Source organism: Mya arenaria, chromosome 1 (assembly GCF_026914265.1).
Source record: "Mya arenaria isolate MELC-2E11 chromosome 1, ASM2691426v1".
In the NCBI taxonomy this organism is placed as follows: domain Eukaryota; kingdom Metazoa; phylum Mollusca; class Bivalvia; order Myida; family Myidae; genus Mya; species Mya arenaria.
In genome coordinates, this window is record NC_069122.1 from 39,876,645 (window position 1) to 39,902,253 (window position 25,609).

The window sequence follows — 25,609 nt, forward strand, 5'->3', positions numbered from 1 at the left end:
TTATTGCTTTGCGTGAGATTAAAATATATTACATTTAGTTTCCCTATGACTATGTTAATGCTACATTTCAAAATATAATTGTTAAATATTAATAATCAAATATTTGTTTAATTTCTAGTCTATTAGACCACTCTAATATTTGCAATTATTTCTATGAATATTCCAACCCTTAGGATACTTTAATTTGAATAAATATTTATACAATTGATAATTTCTTATGACCGCGTCAGAAAAAATATAATAATTTATAAATTAAACAATGATTCCACAGAAAGTTGACAGAGACCATATCTACAATCCTTATTATTTAAATTTAATTTAATCGCGCCATTGTGTTTATTCGATTTTTTTTATTTCTAATGGATTTATTTTGCAGTTGTCATAAAAAATGAAAAATCACGGAATATTATATTACAAATACCATCAATATATACTTAAAAAACACTTACATCGAAAACTAGCAAGAGTCAGTTTAATACTTTGCAAGCTTTACACGTTGATGTCTTTGATAAGTGTACGCCTCGAACACGGATCTTACTCAAAAATTTGTTTATTTTACAATGTTGAAAGATTCAAGATTTGTTCCAAAATTCAAGATTTATTTACAAAACATCGAGAAAGCCATGGCTCTTGTGGACAAATAAATTACAGTGTTTACAGATAAATCAATGCTTATTTTATACAATTAAAACAAATAACTAAAAAATTTGAATACATATTTTATCACTTAGCCTAATCAAAACAACTAGAAGTAACATATATCGACAAGTTTATTTTGTCTACTACAGTTTCTAAACATATGGCAAATATCACCATTTATCAAAAGTGTCAGGTCAAATGAGGCCTATGTGTGTGTTTCCACTATCCAAACCGACCCTATTTTCTTCCTCCCAACCCTACATTCTTTCGCCGAAGAGTGGATTTAGTTTCGTGATGTACTAAAAATACATTTTAAGTGAACATGTCCAAATCTGACCACTTTTAAACAAAATTAAAACTGAAACAAAAGTGATATATCACTGACATGGGTCGGTTTTGTACAGAATCCCAGTTCTCTTAAAAAATAGAAAAAAATATCATACCTACCTACAAGCCCTATTTGTTCTGGAGACGTTCACGTTAACGTATATATTTTGTTTGGCCTAGTGATGGTTCCTTTAGTTTATGAAAGTGCTTCCCTCAGACTTTCCGAGAAATGTATTAAACGTGTGTTATACACGTAAAACATCGAACACAACGCACTTAAACAGTATTTCACAATGTATAGGGTGAAACTATAATGAGGTATCCTATGGACATAATTGTTAATGTTCAACACCTTGTGAACCCATAAATATAAATCAACAGTTAGCAGTTACATTCCAAATAACTCAAAAATATAGATGGAGTTACCAGGACACTTTGTCATGATTATCTATTTTTTATAGTAAAGACCTTAAACGCTTAAAAGCGACACTTGTTTTCAAAATCAATACATACACATGTATAATAAACATAAATTTTGAATGGAAAACTATTTGCTTTATAATGTATTTATGGAACAATTTAACTAATGAGAACAAAATTGTAACCGTGTATTTAATAGCTGAAAATTCACAAATATTAAATGACTGGTGAGTGCTAAAAGATGGAGAGTGATTGCTATCGTCTCATAAGGAAGAATTACTTCGTTTTTCACCTTTCTTCTAAATTAAACACGCTATCCTTCATAAGAACCATTGTTTACGATAAGCATTCATCCTTTTCGGAAAATTGAAACTATTAATTGTGGTAAATCTTATTTCGGAGTAAGAGTGCGTCTTTAAGACTGGTTGAGATACCAATATAAACAGTTGAAGCTAAAAGTATGCCTGATAATTATTTGCTCAATGATAATTACAGAAACGCCAATCATTATAATAGTCGATTACGTTTTACAAAATTATACGGTTATACTCGTTATATAGCCGCGGTGCAAATGACAAGATCGATGGTTTTGCATTTTGTTTAAAATTCCCTTGAAATTTCTAGAAACAGTACATTACATCATGACGTTCAGTGCGTTCATTTGCGATGTGATTTGAGCCCACCAGAGAGAGATTATAATCAAGCAGATCGTTATAAACGCATTAATGGCAAGAGCTCTTGCATTCAACACGAGCAATGATATTATTTAGTTTTAAGAATCAAGCAAGAATGTTTTTCCAAGTACCAAACTAGGTTTTTTTATGTTAGAGGTTAAATTCATTAAAGTATAAATAAATGATCTCTTTTCAATGGAATATAGCTTTTTCGCTTTTAGTTTATTAATTGATGTAATTTGTTCGCTTTAATGTCACCTTTCGCTTTTAAATGATTATTTTATGTAAGCTAATCGCTTTAATTTATTATTTTTCCAAAGTAGATATTGACAGTCTTAGTTTTAAAAGGCAAAAGAAGTCTACATAAAGTATCAGCGCGACATTCCAATTATGAATTAAGTTTCTTTGGCCTCGGTAGTCAGATTATAATAAAGTTTTTACTATCTTATAAATGAGAATGTGTCCAATCTGAAAACAAAATTCAAGTTTTTTTGTTTTGTTTTTTTTTGAAAATGGATAAACCGAGTAAAACATTACAAAAATGCTTTCTCTAGAAACTCAAGTTGTATTATATCCACAAGGGATTTATGAAAAAATAGCTATAGGCAATTGGCTTCCGAAATAAAACTGCGAACCCGCCATACATCATATAAAAACTGCCCTTTGCCAGCATGAAGTCATGCAAAATTAAACAGAACCGGTTTGACATCAGACTCGGTCTGTTGTTTATGGAAATATCAATATTACAATCAAAACTCCCTGAGGCTCGTGTCTGAGATTTGACGTATTTCAGCCTAGAAAATTGCAGCCGCTTCCGTTCGAAGGGCTTCTCTCGCGCTATTCCTCATTTTGTTTAAAATGGTGTTGTTACTACAATATCGTCATTTCTAGTTTCTCAAATGTATTTTATGGCTTCGTCTAGGAGGTTTAATATATAAAGTAAAATTATGGACGTGTTCTATAATGGTATGCCTTCCGGTGATTTACAGAGATTGATTCTGAAAAAAAATAATATTTCAATGTTTTAAAATTGTAAAAAAGAAACGACGTTCCGTTCGTATACAATTTGGTGCGTTTTCATGAAAACAACGATTAACTTTCATTAAATACACGCATTGTTTTTCACTTCGTGAACGCCAAAAGTATATATTTCACACGTGGCTAAGCCATTTGTGAAATTTAGCTTTATTATAATCACTTTAGGTGAAATATTTAAAACGATTTTACACTAAAACAAACAATTGTACTCTATTGTACTTTTGTGATATTAATATTGGTATTTCTGTCATACGACATTCGCAAAGTTCATTTCAAGTTTGGGCAAGACAGCTACAGAATTTAGAATGAGACATTTTCATAAGAAAATCATGAAAGACCGTTTCAATGGTTTTAGCACGGTTTACATACTTCGAGTGAATTTCGAAAACGTTGTCTTAAGTGAGTTATCAAAACAGAATGTATACGATGACAAGAATATAATATTAATTAAATATATTGATATAAATGGGTTATTTAAAGTGACACTCTTATTCAAAATCAATACATACACATGTATCACAAACATATATTTTGACTGATAAACCTTTTACTACTTACTAAATAATGCATTCATGGAAAATAGTAATTCCTGATAACAAGATTGTAATCGTGTATATAATAAAAGAATGCGCAAAAAATATTAAATTGGTGAATGCTAAAAGATTTACTGTGGTCAACTATAGTCTCTTAAGGTAGAAATAGTGTGTTTTATACTCATTTCTTTCAGATTAAACTCGGTATCCTTCATAGGAACCATTTTTTTTCGACATGTATGCTTCCTTTTTGGAATATTAAAATAATATTATTAATTGTGGTAAATCTCATTTGGGAGTAAGAGTGCATCTTTAAGTATGAACATTTTACTACTTTCCTTCAGTTACCCTAATTACGTGTTGGAAATTATATTTTGTCAAATGTAATGGCATTTTTTTCAAACCTGCCGTACATCTTTTGTGATAAACTAGCAGACACACGTTATTAATTTAAATCAGGTGAAGCGGTAGATTTAAACTCAAGTTTGCTCTATAGACAAACCATAAATTTGAACACTAAGCAGGTTAGTGTTGTTGTTTTCTAATTGTGTTTTCGAGATTTAATTGGTCGCCCGAAATGCGACGCGCCTGATCATATTTAAGGAAAGTTATTTACTAAATTTCATTCAGTATCATTAGTGATCCTATTTTTGACAAAAAAATGTGTAAATAATTGTTCAGATTGTAGTTGAAACATATATTGCCAGTTTTAGCATTATTTCTCTTAGAATGGAAATTATGCAATAAACTGAATGTCTTAAGTCTTAATCCCAGACGTTAGTAAATAGGGACCCTGGGGCCATCATTACCAGCGGTCACAAGTCCAAGTCTAGACTCAAAAATGCTAAATCATCTTTATTCAATTTCTGTTACAAAACTCTATGTGAATACTATAGTAAAACAAACTAGCAAATGCTTAATCCTAAATAAATCCTTGTCATAACGTTTGTATTAAAGCGTACTTATAATAATTTCAGACAACATCCATGCCGAGTGATTGATTAACATTAAGAGCCAAATCCTTTTCAAGGTAAGACATGTGTGTGTGTGTGTGTGTGTGCGTGCGTGCGTGCGTGCGTGCGTGCGTGCGTGCGTGCGTGTAAGTTTTTTGGGGGACTACATCAAAGGTTACAAATATCACGTGCACCAAACACCAACCCGTAGGTAATGAAAGTTAGTCCAATTGTAACAGAATTATAGCAACATATTTTGGTATTTCAAGAATCGCTCATGAAGGGAATTCGGTGAAGAGTGTTGTTGTTGTTGTTTCTATTTCAGTGGTAGGATCGTGTAGTCACAATTAGCATTTTTTCCTTTATTTCTCGGTTTGTCGAATAATATTAGCAACTTCGTTCTGTCAATGCGTATGGACATCAACAGGGATGTTGAAAAAAGCAAATAATGCTAAAATAAAGCATAAACAGTAAATAAAATTAGTACTTTTTAAAAAAAAACGTAATAATATGAAAGAATTACAGAAAATGCGTGATCGCTAAAAACAGAAAACAGAAAAGATGAAGAAATGTGAACACAGATACAACAAATAACTGATGTATGATAAAAATAATGTATAATCATAATAATGTTATGCATTGAATGAAGTGACTGTGCAGTCTTTAGAATAACGAAATACAGTATTTTGTGAAAAAATATCAAATACAAAGAGAATTTGTTTGTCCTTTTATAGTGGAGAAGTGTACATGTATTTTGATGTATGTAATAAAGTAGCATCTAAATCAAGCAATTTTAATGCGAAGAATTCTCCAATTATTTTGTTAGATTACCGGTATCCGCAACTTTTTAAATAATTCACAGTCAATCAGTGTACTATTGAGCGATTTGCATTTCTTTCACATTCCCCCATGTCTGAGAGAATGGATTATACTATTATTATTATTGGAACTAGCCAAACAAATGTTCAATAATTCACCTGATCAGGTTAATCATGATGTGTCTGATACATTATAACCCACATATTGGACCGATGGTTCATTGTTAACAACGTGAATAACGGCATCCTTGTTAACTTTTTAAGGTGATATAATTAAAAATGTGCTCAAATATGTTTATGTTTTTAAAAAAAACAACACAACGAGTACAGCTAGAAAGGTTGTTTCAAATCTTGTTAGAAATACTTCAGATCACAATTGTGTCCATTAAACTTCCTAAGCAGAAAAAGGTTAACAACGATTAACAACGATTATGTTGAAAACGTTGTTAACTTTAACATATATAGCATAGCGTAGCATATCTTTATGTTTGATTAACAAAGGTCTGGACGATCGACCCATTGTTAATCAAACATCAGACTCTGTAACATGTTAGCATGTTTATGAACAACATCGTACCATTGTAAGGTTTACAAAATGAATGTGAATGTTGCAATCAATTGCTCCATTTAGTACCTAATACCCGTTTTTTTTTAAGCCAGCGCAAATTCCTATATACTGCCGCCATAAGTTGCCAGTAATTTGAACAAGTGTTACAATCACCTTAAGCCATCACTTATAACCAATTATGATACAGACTGAAATCCTCAGATGTATCGACCATCTCATAATGAGGCGTTTCCATTGATTGAAACAGCTCTCTGAAACGGTTCAGCTCATACAAAGAGGGAGAAATACTGGACATGTATTGTCGCATTTATTCCTTTATGCATAGAATGGGGACAATATATGTATGAAGTGTAGCATTTAGACCCCCAAACTAAGAATGTACAAAAAACATATATCCATGTGTAGTTAAGCATTTATTTCTGACAACATTGAATGAAGGAAATCTACTTGTGTATAAAACATTTAATCCCTCAAAAATAGAATGGAGAAAATATAAATGTGTATTTAAGCATTTTTATGAGTACTCTCTTAAAAGTATGATTTGAGTTCATTTGTTTTGAGTAATTTGCAAACCAGGATGGAAATTGAAAAATGTCATTTATTCACATTAAATGACTTATATCGTTACAAACGAACAATATACATGGCCGAAACAAAGTTGGAGGTAAATTAAGCATTTATTTGCTTAAACATAGAATAGAGGAAGCATACATGTGTATTTTAGCATTTATTTCCACAAACATACAATGCAGAAAATCTACATGTGTATTAAACATTTATATCTTCGAACACAGAATGGGGGAAATTCTAGATATGTATTGTAGCAATTCCACAATTCTTTATTCAATGTCTTCAATTCAATAGATTGAGTGAAGTATGTTGTAAATAACACTTTGGTGTCCAAAATAATACACAGCCTTCTATCTCTTTCCTGGTTTAAACATGATATATTTTACAACGATTGTGAAGAAAGTTGTGATAACTCATACTAAGCACGATGTTGCGGTAGAGTGCGGTCTTGTCTTGTGGGGGATATCGGAGTACCCGAAGAAAACCCCACTTGTCCGGCTTGGTGACCACGAACCAAACTCACATGCCCCAGGGCGCGAATCGAACCCGTGTCGCACTTTAACCCCTGCGCTTACCCTACAACCCCACGGTCTTTTTTCCTGTTGTAAAATGTATGGGGTCATTTAAATTGTTTTATAAGTAAGTGTTAACCCTTTGACTGGAATTATAGTTATTGGGAATCGGTTTTTCTGGATAGCTGAAATTTTGGTTTACCCCCCCCCCCGTCACACACACACACACACACACACACAAACACACACACACACACAACAGACATGTAATAACATATACAGGCAATTTGGTAAACAACAAGGCGGAAAATTCCAATGAAGGCAATGTTACCACCGGGTACAGTGACAAAATACTGACAGGCTTGATAAAGAAAATCAATGTTATACAAAGCTTTATAGCTTAAGAAGTCTGCATGTACTACTCGTTGATTCGCTAACATATTTGTAGTCAAATACGGAAAACTACTGGTACACGATCGAGAAACTTGTACGAAACATGCTGCACATGTGCCGATTATCATGTGATGTATTCCATGTCTTCAAATTAACACCTGTTTATCTGCAAGATATTGGTTTTGAAATTGATATATCGTTTTCTTCTCTCTAATAGAAACATACCAGAAGGTATATTTGTTCTGAGAGTAGAATGAAGGTTATGGCCTTTTCCACCTGACGTTTCCATCAAAACCAGATTTGCCGACCACTTAATTATTTAAATAAATATTAACCAACTTTTCTAGACAAAAGCAGTAATTGATCGTGGTCTAATTAAGAACCAATTCTTATTTGCTCAAACACTTTCTTTCATATTACATATTTCTTATATGATCAATTCAAAAATCGATTCCAAGAAGTTCAAAGTTTGGATTAGAAGCATGATCAACATAATGCCATATTTCTATAAAATCGTCACAAACTGGTTCACAAAAACAACAACTCCACCGAAAATACAAATGTGACGTCGTCTGAGATAATGTGTCAAGCGGCATGTTCATTTTTGTAAAATAGTGTTCCTCATACCCTGACTATCAGTTATAAAAAGAAATAGAATAAAACCTACATTTGCAGCCAATGAAATTGCAGATAGGCAATCATTCAGTACTAGGCTTAATCATTTAAAATTCGCGGGTGTTTAATTAAATGTCCACCAACTGTCACCCATCCGGATACACACTCCTTGAGTCAGATTGTGCCGTCACAATGCGTCAGCCAATGAGGTTGTATTCTAAGTCAGTTAGATGACCTGAATTAAAATATTAATGATTAAGAAGGGCTCGTTCGCTTGCCTCACTCCGCCAATTCTTCATCATTAATATTTTAATTCATGTCGTATAACTACATTTTTAAGCTTTTATATGAGTGGTACACACTGTTAAAAGTTTTATGTTATTATCCAAACGCTTGTTTAATATTGAAAACAATATTGATGAAAACAATCTAAAATGTCAAAACATAACTGATTTTTGTGCAGACGATGTCGTAAATGCATTCTCGATGATTGATCATGCACCGGCCAGATAAAATATTAATAACAAAATGTAAATACAAAGGCTGAATATCATTTCCAATAGAAATCGTAATTTCAAATATGCACTCGCTTATCTCGATTTCAGAGGGCTTTGTCAACATCTGTGTTCCTTCAATACATCGTTAATTAAAGATTGAATCAAATTCAGCAATACATTGTCTGAATCGCGTTAGATTCGAACTGTTATGTGTGTGGGTTTTATCTTCTTTCTAGTGCATTAAACAAACAACTGCGTAAGGGTTCAAGGGAGCTTTATTACATAATCTGAACTATTGCTCCGAACTACAGAATAGCGCGAACAATACATATATATAGCACAGGCAAAATATAATATGGCAAACCATTACGTAATATGATAAGCGCATTACAATGTGAACAAAAATATAAACACTCAATAATTAAAATTGCATCTTTTCAAGTTGATAAAATATAAACTAATCGTCCAATACCGCCAGGTAATAGTAAACTTATAAACACATTCAAATCAATTTAACAAATATATTCTGTTATTAGTAGTTTTAGAAACAGGGTTCAAGCAGAAGTGATATGTTTTGCCAGGTATCCGATAATAAATGGTCCGGTTTTTTTCAGAAATGCGTTAAATTGTATGACTTTGTTGTTAATTTAATGGTGATTTATTCTATGATGTGCTCATTTTTTTTAAATAAATCAAGTTAAGTTGAAACACTTGGCCAAAATCGTGTAAGGAATATTGCAGATCATAAGTGTGTCCGTGAAACTTCTGGAGCAATACCGATTCGAAAGTTAACAACGTTGACGTAAACGACGTTGTTAACTTATACAAAGTTCTAAACGGTCGTCCCATTGCAATGAGTCTTATGCCTGGTGACACGGAAGTATTATTATATCATTTAGTTTAAACATATTTATTTTACAACGATTGTGAAACAAGTTATTACAAGATTGTATTAATCACTCTCGTTGGCACGATTTTACGCGAGAGTGTGGACTTGTGTTGTGGGGGAAACCGGAGAACCCGGAGGAAACCCACTTGTCCAGCTTGGTGACCACAAACCATACTCACATGCGCCCAGGCCGGGAATCGAACCCGGGTCGCCTAGGTAAGAAGCGAGTGCGCTAACCACTGCGCTAACCGGACAACCCAAATTATTATTATATCATTTGATACTGGGTGTAGTTTTTGAACATTATATAAAAAAATGATATTAAAGTTATATTAAGAACATGTTTTTCTGTGCCTTGAAAGATTGCAGATTAGTCATATTTCATGTGAAATTGAAAAGTTTGAAGCTGCACTCCAACAATTTTACAGTTTCGTCATTTCTTTCACAACAAAGTTTCCAAAACGGTAGACCTGTGGGTCCTGTTTAAGCAGGAATTACGTCTAATATAACGTAGTGTAGTTTAGGACGTTACGTTAATAATCATGTTGCAGTAATCAGCAAACAATACTGTTTCAAATAATACCAACATTACATGGGGTCACCCGAAATCAATATGTAACGTAATAGCCAATGGCTCAATACAATGACAACCATTTTTGTCGATCAGGGGCCGTATTCATAAATTCATTCAAACTTATGTCAATTTCTTAAAACTTTTATAGTCAAATTAAAAGAAATGTATAAGTGTTTTTAACATCAAAATATTATGGGGGTTTTCCAATAAGGTCAATGAAAATAATGTACTTTAGAAATGTTTCATTTGTTATTTCATATGACTGAAGAGATACTTAAATTAGGAAAATGACTTAAGTCAGGAAATAACTTAAAATGTTTTATGAATACCGCCAATGATACGTTAAAGTGTAAAATAAATTGTTGAAATGTATTTTAGCTGCAACATATGTTATCAGCACTTTTAAAATGTAACAATCTTATTTTTGGCTTTATATTTTTCCTCATTTCGTTCCCCAGTTCATCAACTATATCAATGTGTTTTTGTAATTTTGACATCGCCCGGAACAGGAACTAACATTTCGCGTGTGAATTATCTTGGCACCACGTCAACCTTTTAACCGAAACTATTCTAACAACGTTAAACACTCTTGTTTTACCACCTCAGTTTTTTGTGTTTAGCTTCAGAATTCGCGTTGATCAATAGAACAGCCAAGAGTGTATAACACTCTCCGTAAAATAACCGTAGATTCAACGCCTATCTTAATGCGTAAATATTTTAGTAATTGCATAATGCGAATACAATAATGGAAATCAGAATTTAGTGTGCTATAAACTTGCCAATGGGTATTAAACAACTAATTTCAAAGGAGTTTGTTAAAAGTCATTTGGTTCATCTTATTAACATACATAAATCGTAGGATCACTTTTTCGGAGTAATCTGAGTAGTCATACTATATATTGCGAAACTCAAGCTTCGTAGTTTCTTGAAACATTATATAACTTACAACGATTGTAAAGAAAGTAAATTATGATAACTTATATTAAGTCGCTCTCTCTCTGGCACGATGTTGCGCGAGAGTGTGGTCTTGTGTTGTGTGGTGGGGGTGGTGGGGGTAAACCGGGGTACCCTTAGGAAACCCACTTGTCCGGCTAAGTGACCAATAACTCAACTCACATGCGCCCAGGCTGGGAATCGAACCCAGGTCGCCTTGATGAGTAACGAGTGCGCTAACCACTGCGTTAACCAGACAAACTTCGTTGTTTAGTTTAGGCAATTTAAGTGTATATGTTTTTGTAATTTAAAAATAAAACTTTCAATTTGGAATGTGACATTCATTATCTATTAAAGAGAAATTATTTTTAATACAATGTTTTGTCGTACGAAGGTTAAAAAGATAAGCCCATTTTTTTGTTTTGTTTTAAGTTTAATGGCACGTCTAACTATCATTTTGTTTTATAAACGTATATGCGTGTTAACTTGTACTAAAACCTGTAAAACACGATACAAGTCATTGCTACAGCGTTACATTAATTCGTGATTTGAATCATTACTCTTTTGAATAAAAAAAACAATGCATTTTCATTCCGTTTTCAGAACTCCATTTTGGCGTTAAATACCGCAGATTGAGGCAATTAAATTAAGATGAACTATTATGTTGCTATGAAAAAAATGCAAAAAATCAAACAAAACGGTAGAACCTAAAGAAAGGTGAATGTACTTGTGTTCGAAATTAAATTTTGTCCATGGGATGACAGGGTTTTCCCCCCAAATCTGCCATACTTAAATCATGTATTTTTGTTAATCAGGTGAATTTTATATTTTAAAAGTGGCTGGGTCAGGAGAGAAAAATATATTATCACACACTATGCTTAAGGGTTAAAGGGTAATCGGTTTGCGAATAAGTAAGTACGGTAAAACCCCGTTGGCTCGAACTCTTAGGGACCGGCGAAAATAGCTCGAGCCCCGGAAAATTCGAGCCAAGCGGAAATGCTTACATTCAGTATATAGAAACCGGTCCTTTATATCCAGTTCGAGTCAAAGAGGATTTCGAGCCAAGCGAGCTCGAGCCAACGGGGTCCGACTGTACATAATATTAATGACAAACATGAGAACACACTGACCCTTATCCTAAGGTATAATACAATATTTGATTAACCCATTAACCCTTTTGGTTCTTCCGTCGCCCGTATATATTTCACTTACTAACATTTACACCTCAACTCCCAGGCCCTCAATAAATGGCCTTTCGGCAATTGCAAATATTTCCCTATATTTTCCAACATGTGTTTGGATCGCGAGTCATCGCGTATTAATATAAACAGCGTACTATTGATTGTAGTGTGACAGCAGACCACGAATTTTCTTAATCAACAGGTTGTTTATTGTTAATGTATCATTTGTTGAATGTATTTTTGTCTTTTGCGTTTCAGTTGTACGATAAAAAGTTGGTATTTTTCTTATTTGTTTGTCTGTAGCAATACAGTGCGTAAACCGGTCGGGTCGTAATATTTACAAGACAGATAGAAAGACATAACTGACTGTGGCGGATCCGTGGTCTAGTGACAACACACTTGACTGCCAATCCAGGGGTCGCAGGGTTACACTAATCGTCTTCCGTGAGGGACGTTAAATGGGGGTCCCGTGTGACAGTTATGTATTCTGGTGCATGTTAAAGAACCAGGGTTGCTCTAACCTAGGTCACATTCTGTCTGTTTAATATGTTCCAAAAAAACTAAAACTGGGATTTGGGAGGCTAATATCATATATTATTTTATATTCAAAATCATATTATTAATCATAGAATTTCTTAGAAGAAATGATTTGTTTATCAATTTACTTAGACTTCTTGTTATGCGTTTTCATTACTTCAATAAACGTGTGCGATCTTGTCTTTTTTTAATTTAGAACGGTTTGATCAACTCCTTTTTGATATTGTTATAAGTGGTATTCATCTTCTATATATATCGTTAGAGTTACACAAAATACAATTACGATCAACCCTATCAATTCTTTTACGGTCATATCGACCTCTACAGGGTTAGAACGAATAACTGCAAGTTTTTCTTCAGAATCTACGCACTTTAACCTGTCCAACTGTGTTCATACCCCGCTAATGACATCAATCACGCAACTCATTCCTTTCTTGCGGTCAGATATACATGAAACATATTAACATGAATGAAATCCTAAGGTCATATTCTAATGACCACAGCTTGTACTGTTACTAATTGCCCAATAAATATGGTCACCGATAATAACATGGGGTCATTGTAAGAGAAGAACAATCCTATTGCTTTTTGAATCAATACTTATAACGTGAAGTGTATGCATCGTCAATTAGCGGCCAATGCTGAAATGTAATTTTTGTATAGAGAAAGTCATGTTGTTATAGCTGTACTCAACTCAACTCCATTTATTGCATTAAATATATAAACATGTTTTCATATTTTATTACAGTTTCGTCAATTCATACATAAATCATTTGCAATATAAAAATGGTTATAAAAGATAGCGCCGCTTAAATTGAATTATAAGAGAATATTATCAAAAACCTTTATATGTATAAGTAGTATATACCATAAATAGAAAGTACACGATCAGAAATTTAAAAGAGATGCATTCCCTGTCAATTGCTTCATAATATATTGGTTTTCGTCTACTATATGTGAACTTTTATCTTACACAAGATATTTTGTTTTCAAATAAATACAATTACTATTTTTATAAACATGTTTATATCATATACAACGTATGCATAGCTACAGAATACAAATAATAATGCACTTTTTTGTTAGAAGACAATAAAATAAACGATAATAAAAGTGAGTTTGGTACGATTTCAATAGAATATTACAATCAATCTTGTTGTTTTAATCGAACCACTTTAATGTAACGATTAAGGGAACCGCAACTCTTAAAGAAACATTACGTTATAATAATTACTTTAAAATTATTCATTTTACAACGATTATGAAACAAGTTATTACAACATTATATTAATCACTCTCGTTGGCACGATGCTACGCGAGAGTGTGGACTTGTGTTGTGGGCGAAACCGTAGTACCCGTTGGAAACCCCCTTGTCCAGCTTTGTGACCAAAAAGCAAACTCGCCTTGGTGATCAGCGAGTGCACTAACCACTGCCCTAACCGGACAAAACATTACGTTATGTTTAAAGATTAGTAGTATGTAATTACAAAATTAAATGTTTTGATGCGACGCATTCGAACAGCCATTTTGTGATAGACCATAAAAACAATCTTCATTTTAGTAGTGTACATACTATTTTGTAAACTACACATTAACCTGACCTGAAATTCTTAATATATGCCGCTTCACATGATTAAAATCAACGGCTGACTGCTCATTTACTGAAATAAATGTACTGAAAATTTTGAGAAATAGAGCATCCGAAAAAAATAGAATGTCGACCACTAATTATTCTTAAAAATAGAAAACCTTCGAAATGGTTTTATGCAAATTGTAAATAGTAAACATACATCTAAAATGGAAACAGTTTAAAGAGTTCTCTTCGCAAATAGATCAAGTTTACAAGCACATCATTTAAGAAATTTGTTTACTTGTAGCATTGATTTTAATCAGAAGCAATTTATGTAAAGAACTTGAATATCATAAACCTAATTGTTAAGACAGTTGTCTGTATTAGTTTCTTTTTCTTTGATCTATTTAAGAATGTAATTGCTAAGTAAACAGGCAAGCTACGAGTTATTTCTAGAAGATATTTTACTAATCTGTATTAAACTGCCCCGGTATATTGAATAAATAGACTTAATTGAGCACCAGCAGAGATAAGAAAGTAAATAACAGTTTTTCATTATTTTAGGCAGCTACCTTGTCTTGTTTATGTGAAGCATAAAAGTGTGCGAATTCCCAAGTAAATGCATAGTTAATATAGCTTCTTAGCTCAATAAAATAGTTCATATGGTCTTAAAACAAGTTCCAGGTAAATAATCCGCAATCTTAGCCAACATTTTATTCCGTTTTCTCTTTCATCACGGGAGAAATTGTCAATTTCATCACCCTGTACGTATGGATTTGGTTATTGTTTGATGCCTAAGACGTTTTTTACAGCATAAATAAAGATATTAGTGTAATGATATCTACAGGCCGAAAGTAATCTCTGTTTTTCCTTTGACTATCATTATGTTAATTGAATACTTAAGCCTCCATTATTGAATACTTGAGTTACAGTTATGTGAATTAACAACGGATTTGTGAAGTGGGGCAGGTGCGGATTTAGTATGTTAATTGACGACGGAATTGTGCGGAATTGCTTAAATTAACGACGAGTTTTATGTGTAAGGCATTAGTATAATTTAGTTAATAATGTTCGTGTTATATTGATAGATTGTCAGTCTCACCTGTGTACAATATAATACATATACAATGTTCATATCTTCGCATAAAACATAAAGTTCAAGGCCATTAAGAGACTATATTACCATTTTTTGCACGTTCATTGTCTTGTTAAACTATTACAGGAGAAGTTGGTGCAATTAATTATTATAATAATAATTCGATGTTAAATAGAAGTGATTATATCTACAGGTCGAAAAGAAAATCCGTTTTATATTTGACTATCGTTACGGAAATTGGATACTTGAGTTACCATTACGTATAAAAAGTGTCGTATTATTAATATCTACCCAGGTACATTCGGAGCTCCTCGTCCACTTTTATTGAAAACAAACCTCGGTTGTATATGGACGGTTTACAATGTTAGAAATCTGGTCTTGTTATGTTTGCTGCAAGCAGATCGCGTAGTTATTTAATTTAGCAGTTAAACTTAATGACTTAACTCTTGAGAATCTTAATTATGTTTGCAATAATACACTCCACTGGCAATCAATTTAAAGTTACATCATCAAATACAAGCTAAAACACTACATATAACTAATGATATAATTAAATAAAACTTCTTCTACTGATGTAACGGCATACATCCGAGTTTGTTTTCGATAAAAATGGCCGGGGAGTTCCGAAAGATCCAGGTATTTATCCGAGATCTTTTCCGATGGAAAATGGCCGAGGTACTCAAATTGTCAGAGCAGTTGAATTATCATTGTGTTGACCTATTCAAAGCAATTTCTTGGCTCGCTCTGCGGTCAGGAAATGTTCTTATAGCTTAACGTTAATCTCCTGGTTTATTGTCAAATTAGCTTTCGTCTATGTTCCGGATATTTAAATCAATCTGGAATATGAAATTAACCTGGGATTGGCCTCAAGTACAAAACATGGGTTAACAAAATCCGTTAAAAATGGGATGTGTGTTCAGTTAAGCGATCTGTAAACATTGGTAAATATTTCCGAGGCTATATGTAAAATAAGACGATTTTTTGTATATCAACATGCAATGTTTACTGTTTTCAGTTATTTACTCTTGGTATATTAAAGCTGCACTCTCACAGATTGAACGTTTTGACAACTTTTTTTTATTTTTTGTCTGAGATAATAATTGTAGTAATAATGATAATAATAATAATAATAATAATAATAATAATAATAATAATAATAATATAATAATAATAATAATAATGATAACAATAATAATAATAATAATAATAATAATAATAATAATGATAATAATAATAATAATATAATAATATTAATAATGATAATAATAATAATAATAATAATAATAATAATAATAATAATAATAATAATAATAATAAATAATAATAATAATGATAATAATAATAATAGTTATAATAATAATAATATTAATAATAATAATAATATAATAATAATAATAATAATAATAATAATTATTATAATAATTATAATTATGATAAATATAAAAATATCAGCCATACAGAACAAAGTTCACGAAAAAATATCAGCCATACAGAACAAAGTTCACAAAAAAATCATATTTGTGCAGTGCCCGTGAATGTGAACAATTTGAATATAATTTGGTAACTATGGCCAAGTATTATTTTAATTGACTGTGATTTTTTTGGCACAGTTAATCGTACCGAGTCAGATGGAAAAATGAAAACAATATTTCTGCTGCCGGGTTTTTCGGTTTCATCGTAGTTAACAACCAGGCAGTCTGGTTCCGTGTTGTTTTACAGACTACACTATTTTTTACAAACGGATTCTTCCGTTGCCAAGTAAATTGTCCCGAGTTCGGCCGGTTCTTGATTTATCCGTCTGGTGGAGAAAATATTTATTGATATGCCTCGTCATTTAACATACCCTATCAACGATATTAGCATTTCTAAATTATTCATGCGTGATTTCTTTCTTGACGATTTATTTCTGTCATATTTCTATGGTGATGTCAAACGATGATACATATCTAATACAGCAATAATACGGGAACTAGCCAGGGAGCCGGCTTATGTCTGTCTTGTTTTTGTTCGATGTTTTCCTCTCGATTAAGGCGCACTATATGTGTAGTGTTTGTGTATACCACGTCATAAATTACGTCATAAATTCTACGTCGGAAAGCAATATTTTGTTACGAATAAAGACTTTAAACAATGATTTTTTTATTTATTCACCATTTTAAGTAATAGTAAGATGACACGAAGTAACATTCAAATGATTAAGAATAAACGGAGTGAGCGTAAGATAAAAATGTTTCTTCAGGTCATCTAACTGTCTAAGAACACGACCTAATTAGTATACTCACTGTCAATGCACAAACTGAGTTTGTCGATGGTTTTGAGGAAACTAATCACCTAATCAACTCCGGTAATAAAACGAAGGCGGGGCTCTTAAAGCGGTATTGACTGTCATTTGTTTCATTTAAAAGGGTGTAGTAAAAGAAAAATGTTAGCTTTGTTTTACGTCATCATTCGAAGCAAAATGTTGCCTTCCGAAGAAGCTGTATGACATAATTTATCACGTGGTATACACACACACACACACGCGCGCGCGCGCACGCACACGCACACACGCACGCACAAACACACGCACTGTATATTGTGCGCCTTTAAATTTATGTTGATGCAAAAAAAACACTTTTTTTTAATTCTAATGCATTAGCATGTTTAACTCGTTTGACTTAAATGATAAAAAAACAAAGCAAAAATACTACACATAATTTGTGTACATGTAAAAAAATAAGCCTTTATAAATGAGGTTTACGTCAAATTCATTTTCACTCGTACTCAAATTGCTGTGAGATTTCAGGTACTAGGTAACTAAAGCGAAAAGTAGTTGAACTTATCTTCACACCACAGTTTTATTATTGTCGATAAGCAGCCAATGAACTTTGAAACTTTCAATGATTCGCTAGAAAACGAAATAGATAGCTACATCAACATTACATAAATAACATTACCAATAGTTGTATAAATAATTGTTATTCGAGTAAAATAAAACAAGCTGAAATATTCATATTCTCTTTCATAAGTAACCGGAATCCGACTTACATAACAAAGTCAAACACGTGGCGCCTCTACGCGTACGAGTCACATGGGACCCCTAGTGGCGCCGTCGTTTTATCATCCTTTCCTGGTGTTGCTTTATATATTTCTAGGAACGACAAGATCATTAATATTTTACATTCACTTATTTCCTATCGGCATTAACGAGATCTGATATTCTGCGAGCCGTATGGAGTTTGTTTTTGATTAGGTTACAAGACCTATGAACGTTCACATACAGCGCTATTATTTGATTTGTAGCATGCGCATGGCATTTGAAGTGTGCATGCATATTGTTAAAGGGGCTGTCTCACGTATGATAATAGCGGGAAAAAGTAAATTGTCGAAAACTGACATAAACTTGGCATCGATGTGTACAATGCATTGAAACTTACTAACTGAAGTACCACATAGTTTACAATTTATCTAAGTTTAGCAGTTATTTCGTATTTTTCCATTAAAAAAGATTACTGGGTATGTCTACCAGGTAGAATTCATTCCTTATGCGTGATTGGCTAGTCGGTGTTATCACGTGATATTACCGAGGTAGGTCTATAGTTTAATTATGTCACCCGATTAGAATAAGCCTTTGTAGTTTAGTGAGTAAGACGCCGAACCCGGTCTCCGACACATTTTTTTTATTCATTTTGGTACTTTTTACAATTATGATATCAAAGCGTAACACATTCTATTAGATAATTGTCCTGAGATTCGATACAGAAAAAAAACTTTTTTTGGTGCCAATCTGTGACACAGTCCCTTTAAGACGAATAAAGATAATGAGTATTGGCGGTTTTAATAGAAATATGGGTAAACGTAGCCGATATTAAAATATATAACGGAACACACTTGTTGAAAATGAACATGTTTCGGAACATTACTTGAGTCTCTTGATATTTGCTGGAAATCATTTAGAAAACGTATTATACGGACCCAATTTGAGATCGTCGGTCATTTTCCTTTGAAATAACCTCGGATGTATATGGACGGTTTACAATGTCAGGAATCTTTACATTTAACTACGCTGCAAGTAGATCGCATAGTTATTTCAAAATGAAACCAAGAACTCAAATACAAACTACATCCGTCTCTGTGCTGTTTTGTTATTTCCAGGTGACAACATTCGCATGTCTGACACTTAACATAAAACACAGACACCAGCTTTGTAGGCGTCGCCTCCATTTTAAATTTACAAACTACTTTTACTCACGCAGCGGCATACATCAGAGGCTATGTGTACGGCGAAAATGGCCAATATGTTCCAATTTACAAGAAGCATGCGATTGTTAAACAATGCGCATACTGCAGTGAATGCGTGTTTAAAAACACACACACAAAGCATCAATATCCTAGTATACATAATATTCCAGATTTCGATTTTTACTGGGATTTGATTGAATGTCGAGGAATATTTACTACATGTTTTATTTTTGCGGTAATACTGTAGTGTTTGAAAATCTGACTCCATTTGCTATCGATTATCGAATCGAATCGGACCAAGCATTTCGATTTACAGTAATCGAAAGTTCATAATACATAGCATCATCATGATCATTTAAATGGTTAAACCTGGAATCAGTACGTGTGATGCTATAGTCATGCTTTTTGGAACAGTAAGTAAATTTCCATAACCTTTTTCTGCCTTTAATAACGATACGAAAAAACTAGGGATGCAAACGAATGGCAAAATTGATATTCGAATATTCGGTAATTCTTTCGATCGAATATTCGAATATTCGAATACCAGAATGAACCTTTAAGAATTGTAGTAAACTAGTATTCACTAACGTAATAGCCGGGGCCCTGTTACCCTTCTGTGTCGTATACGGTACACGCGACGGACCCTTATTGTTCCACAAATTAGCCTCTGAATTTCCCTATTTTCAAGATATATATCCCAAGAAAAAGCGATATATCTTTATAAAAAAAACCGAATTATACCAATTCCTCTGCGTTCATTTTTGTAAACAATGCAAAATAAGATCAGGTAATTGCGTATTTTCCCGGATTTGCATCCTCGTTCTGGGATTGATGTTTACGAACTATAATTATAGAGAACGACACCATGGCAAAACGTCGATTTTGACTGATGTATTGTACAACAATACAGGACATATATCCTTAAACGTTAAACCATACAGTTAATTTGTACGCAAGAGGGATATATCGAAGACCTGGAAAACAGTTTAAAGCACATAACTAGCACATGTCCTTCATATCATCAAGGTGATTTTAGCAATATCGCCAAGCTTGATTTAGCAGTGAAGACAAAACATTGGTATAAAGGCCGATCTCTTAAACCCTAATTGGCATGGCCATTTAAATGTACCCAAAATAATTAGAATGTGTTTGATGTCACTTGTTTAACAACCAGTAAATGTAAAATTACGGGGACTGTTTATAGTTCCCGGCGATATATCCGATATGACGCGTGTATAGTGTCATCAAGTTCACACCTCTGGCATTAGGGGTCCATCGTTGTAAAAACAAGACAGACGAAGATGACAGTTGTAGGCAAAAAGTTAATTAATTTATTAATTCAATAAAAACATCGAATATTCGAATACCTATTTTGACATTCGAATACCAAACGTTCGATCGAATATTCGAATATTCGAATATTCGTTTGCATCCCTAGAAAAAACATAACAACACAACACATACTTCAAAATTGCACATTAATTGCAAAATGGTGCACACCGCATCAAGTTAGTTATTTTAGAACTTTATCCATGTAAAAACATACAAAATATTTCTGAACGAGCTTAACATTCAATAACCTGTTTTATTATATACCCATTAAAAATCCACATGCAATACATATCGCAAAATACGGTAGTCTGTATCTCCGGTGCAATACGGCCGTATTCCAATCTTGTGACGTCATGTCATAACAAGTATCGTTGCGCGATGTTAAAATGAAGTAAAAAAGCAAAATAGTGCGTCGTAAAAATGACATTTATTATGAAAACATATGGCCTTTAAGTGATCTAACCAGTAACGTATATAATAAAAGGGTTATTAGTACTGCGTTTTGATCCGGAATGTCGTATTCGACTCTCGTGGATTTTTCCAGGTTTTGATTTCACTCGGCTTGCGCCTCGTGAAATCCGATTCTGCAAAAATCCACTCGAGTCGAATACAACCTCCCGGATCAAAACGCAGTACTAATAACCCTATTACATTGAACTTTTCGTTAGAATATCTTAATTTCATAAAACTTTCAAACAAAAAGTATTACTTAATTACAAACGATACCAAAAAAGGTTTCAAAAACGAAATGCATCGTGTTGGGATCCACGGTATTTGCAAGCAAGACCGGGCCCACAACACTATAGAGACAGGTTATTGAAGAAGGTTTTATGAAACATGTAAACAATTAAAACAATATGTAATTTTAGGTGAGTTAGTACGTTTTGAAGCAAAAGTGTTTACATTCCCAGCATTTGTGTAAGAGAGTGACCTCCATTGTTAAAATGAACTCAACGAGAATTTACCGGAAAGAAAAAAAGTACATTTAGTCGACTTATATCACAAAACAACAAAATATACGTAGTTACCCTACCGGAAGTTACATTAGCGACATCGATTTTGGACAACCACTATCGATTGTCGCCGACAAAGCATTATCAGCGACGATTAATAGACTGTACTCGATAATCGTTTCATCACTAGGTAATAGCAATAAATGCAGTGTCATAATATATCAACCTATACTGTATTAACCTATCCTCTAGTCCCTAGCTGATACTTTAGATTACCAAGGCGGTACCTAACAATCATTGATAACCACGCCTAGTTTTTATATAGTATATATGTACTGTGTTGTTTGTGGAGTTTTGTTCCATGTTTCTTGTTTGTGATTGTTTGTTTTTATGTAATATATCTTTGGCGTTTACCTTGTGCCATTAAACGGAGTGTATGTTTGAACTTTTGGCTACTGAGCTTTTTTTCTGTAGTTTTTCATATAAATATTGAAGAATATTTACTGCATATTTTATTTTGCGGTAATAGTAGTAAATGCAGTATCGTAATATATCAATCTTAACTGGATAAACCTATACTCTAGTTCCTTGTTTATACTTTAGATTTCGTAAAAGTTCACGATATTTTGTTTTTTCCACTTTGAAGCTGCACTCTCACAGATTGAACGTTTTGACAACCATCTTTATTTTTTGTTTTGGAACGAGCCAATTTGTGCGAAAATCCATGGAAACCAGTTATATAAGACTGCTGACAAAAATAGATCGCAGATTTTTATATTTAACTTCAAAAAATGATGTTTTGTGCATTTTCTTAAACCGTTATGGTTTAAGCCATAAAACATTAAATTTCGAACGGAAATATGAAAATCTACGATCTGAGTTTTTGTCAGCAATTTTATATCATTTGTTTGCAGATATTTACGCACAAATTTGCCCTTTCCTAGACAAAAAAAAAACGTTGTAAAAATGGTATATCTGTGAGAGTGCAGCTTTAACCTTGCATATGATAATTGCAATATATCATCCATGTAATTGCAGTTTCCCCGCTGGGCGTACGCATGTTTATTCTTAAGGCCATCTGGGAGCATTTGCTTTGAGTGTTCCCGGGAATATTGCGCCTATGCATGACATCTTGAGACACCCACACAATTCAATCATTGAGACCCTGCAACAGTAATGAACAGTGTAATAAGGTTGAGGTTTCGGAACACCTCGGGCATTTTTCATCGAAAACAACCTCGGATGTATGCCGTGACATCAGTAGAAGTAGTTCGTAAAATTTGAAATAATCGTATTAAACTTTTAATTAATTGTATTGTTTTAACGTGTATTTTGAATTATCTTAGTTTAAATTGATTGCCAGTGAAATGTATTATTGCATAGATAATTAAGATTTCAAAGAATCTAAGTTAAGTTTAACTGCTTAATTAAATTACTACGCGATCTACTTGCAGTGGACTTTTAAAGACCCAATTTCTGACATTTTAAAACGTCCATATACATCCGAAGTTGTTTTTGATAAAAATGGCCAAGAAGTTACGAATGAAAAAGTAGTGTGTGTATACCACGTGATAAATTGCGTCATAAATGCTACGTCCAAAGGCAATATTTTGCTTTGAATGAAAAAATGAAACAAATATAACTTTTCTATTTCCTACCATTTTGAATCAAACAAAGCGAAAACAACGCCGCTTACAGAGCCCCGCCTTCGGTCTAGTTCCTGAAAAAAAAAGCAAGTTATCGGAACGAACCCGTTTATTTACACTGTGAAAACGAATGGAAATATATGTGTTATTTCTTAAGGAATGAATTGCGGGGTTGATGTCATTTTCGGGGTATGAACGCAATTGGGCTGGTCAAAGTGTGTGGAGTCCGAAGGACTCCATGCGTAATTTGACCAGCCTTATTGCGTTCATATCCCCGATAATGACATCAACCTCGCAATTTATTACTTATATTTACACCAATAGCTCTTTATTGAATTCAATAATTGTTTAAAAAAATCATTTATTTCAGTTAAGAAAATATTTCAGTAATCCTTTCCTACCCATTCTGTAAATAGAACGACCCGACTGTAACCGGAAGCATTTTTTTCAAATGACGTCACAATATCGCGGGAAAAGATCAACCACTTGAAATCACTTTTAAACTTAAAATTCAAACATTTATGGCAACTATACATTTACAATTTAAAAAATTAACACTTTCTAAAATGTTGATTTATATTTTACGGGACCTGCTGACATAATACAAACAATAACAAGATCAATAGTTTTCATGTATATTGTTATGCGATGAATTGCGATCCGAACATATCCGAAGATGTTGCGTTCATAGATTGATGAACGCAATTGCCGAAAGGCAGTTCATTTAAGGAATGGAAGCTGAGGTGTAAATATAATATCGTGGTCAGCAGTTACTACCTCCATTCCTCATCTCAAATATCTCGTGGCTTAATTATGCTATGTCGAACGAGCTAGTAATTCATGACCTCGAAATAAACAAAATCCTTATAGTTCGTAGTTAAATATGCAATAAACTATTTAGTCTTGATTTTCATTACATATCACTTCTATTTGTTAGCTTGGAACCAGGCAATAAACTTTTTCAATTTCAATACTGCGCGTATTTCAACCATCCGGAAATGGAAAATATCTCTTTAAAAAATACTCCTCTCTGGCATATGAAATTAGGGTGATTGTGATTTATCAATTCTTTACATGTTCGAAACCAACATTATTCACAAAAATCCCGCTAATAATAATGAGATTCTTGATTAACTACGTGTTTAATGGGAAGGATTATGCATTTTAAGTTCGATCGTTACATGTTATTTATGGCGTTTCAGGAATATTTTGTTAACGACTATTGCTAATGCTTGCGTATGCTTCAATCACTATTCGCATAAGTGTCTGTCGTTCAAATCGAAAGTGTTATCAAACCTTTAGTTCTGTTTGAGTGGTTAGTTCTTGAGTCGTTAAAACGCGTAGTTTACCATTGTTTGAGTGTTTCTCTTCTTCTTCATCTTCTTCTTCTACTACTTTTTCTTCTCTATATCTTCTTCTTCTTCTTCTTCTTCTTCTTCTTCGTTATTTCTTCTTCTTCTTCTTCTTCTTCTTCTTCTTCTTCTTCTTCTTCTTCTTCTCCTTCTTCTTCTCTATATCTTCTTCTTCTTCTTCTTCTTCTTCTTCTTCTTCTTCTTCTTCTTCTTCTTCTTCTTCTTCTTCTTCTTCTTCTTCTTCTTCTTCTTCTTCTCTATATCTTCTTCTTCTTCTTCTTCTTCGTTATTTCCTCTTCTTCGTTATTTCTTCTTCTTCTTCTTCTTCTTCTTCTTCTTCTTCTTCTTCTTCTTCTTCTCTATATCTTCTTCTTCTTCTTCTTCTTCTTCTTCTTCTTCTTCTTCTTCTTCTTCTTCTTCTTCTTCTTCTTCTTCTTCTTCTTCTGCTTCTCCTCCTTCTTCTTCTTCTGAACCCACTCCCAGTTCTGCAAATCCTGGGTTTTGCACAAGGGCTTATTGGCCCTTAACTTTATTGCGCTATCCAAATACAAACTGAGACAACATGTTCCATTCTGTTGTTGTTGTTGTTTTTTAATTTCATGCAATGGAGCTTAAATAGTTTATGACCAATCAAATACGCTAAATCTCCGCTGTAACCCTTTTTAATGACATACGATTTACGTGACAAACAACGCAAGGTCTTAGATCCGACACACAGCTGTTTTGTTTTTCCCAACGAAAATAATCCTACATTTGTAGGTGAGCTAC

The 25,609-nt window shown here is 33.1% G+C and overlaps 1 protein-coding gene across 2 annotated transcripts in view; it reads left to right on the forward strand.

Annotated features, from left to right (window-relative positions):
• Positions 1-25,609, forward strand: part of LOC128239894 (5-hydroxytryptamine receptor-like) — a 136,747-nt gene that overhangs the window by 506 nt on the left and 110,632 nt on the right. For both annotated transcript variants that reach the window (XM_052956452.1, XM_052956375.1), the window contains exon 2: positions 4,609-4,661. The gene's annotated coding sequence lies outside the window, so the exon portion shown is untranslated. The remainder of the gene's footprint in view (positions 1-4,608; positions 4,662-25,609) is intronic.